Source organism: Neoarius graeffei, chromosome 3 (genome assembly GCF_027579695.1).
Source record: "Neoarius graeffei isolate fNeoGra1 chromosome 3, fNeoGra1.pri, whole genome shotgun sequence".
NCBI lineage: Eukaryota > Metazoa > Chordata > Actinopteri > Siluriformes > Ariidae > Neoarius > Neoarius graeffei.
Window position 1 is genome coordinate 99,042,385 of NC_083571.1, and position 1,062 is coordinate 99,043,446.

Here is a 1,062-nt window from a genome sequence, read left to right on the forward strand (position 1 = left end):
AAATGCAGTGGAGTGAAAAGTATGATATTTGTCTTTCAAATGTAGTGAAGTTAAAGTCATAAATTTCAAAAAAAAAAACCTCTAATAAGGTACAGATACTCAAAAAGTGTACTTAAGTACAGTACTCAAGTAAATGTACATCATTACTGTCCACCTCTGGTGAAAATGTTTCTGAATGTAGGTGAAGTTCTCTGACAAGTTTCATCATTGCAAGGCTGTTCATTTGTCCACTAGAGGGCAGAATAACCATTATTACTCAAACTCATCTCTCATCATTATGAGATTAAAAAAAGGCTCAAAAATTTATTTTAAAAAACCAATAATAATAATAATAATAATAATAATAATAATAATAATACAAAAATACATGCTATGTATCAGGGAGAAGTATTTTTTTCTGCCATTTCCCACAATGTTTATGATGTTTGGACAATACACTCTTACTAAAGATGGTTCTTCGAGGGTTCTTTAGGCTTACTGGAAAAATAAAGGGTTCTTACCTTCTCAAAAGTAATTCTAATTGGCTCCCTTTCTGATATAGAAACACTCTGTTGTATATAGAACCTTTAAGTGTTTCTTCAGAAACAACTAAATAGCTCGAAATATTCTACAAATGTATCCAAGCTACAATTTCAGATAATTTCTGTAATTTCAGATGGTTCTATCCAAGATAGAAGATAATAATTATATCTAGATAGAGTTTGTAGAATGGCATAGTATACTATATTTAGATATGAAACAAATAATTTTGTTCCATAGAGCCCGGATAGCTCAGTCGGTAGAGCATCAGACTTTTAATCTGAGGGTCCAGGGTTCAAGTCCCTGTTCGGGCGAAAGTTCACTTTTATTTTTTTCTTGCTGAACTGAACCACATCACAAAAAATATCCAAAATTTATTTATTTTTAGCCGATAATACTGTTTGTTTCACAGCTAAATACAGTATACTATGCCTTTCTACAAACTCTGTTCAGATATAATTATTATCTTCTATCTTGGATAGAAGCATCTGAAATAAATGCAAAACCATTTTTAATTAAATCTACTTTTAAAGCTGCAGGCAA

General features: G+C 30.8%; 1 non-coding gene across 1 annotated transcript; it reads left to right on the forward strand.

Annotated features, from left to right (window-relative positions):
- The first annotated feature begins 760 nt into the window (after positions 1-760).
- trnak-uuu (transfer RNA lysine (anticodon UUU)) lies at positions 761-833 on the forward strand. Its single transcript has one exon. It is a non-coding gene; the product is annotated as a tRNA-Lys (tRNA).
- The last annotated feature ends 229 nt before the right edge of the window (positions 834-1,062 follow it).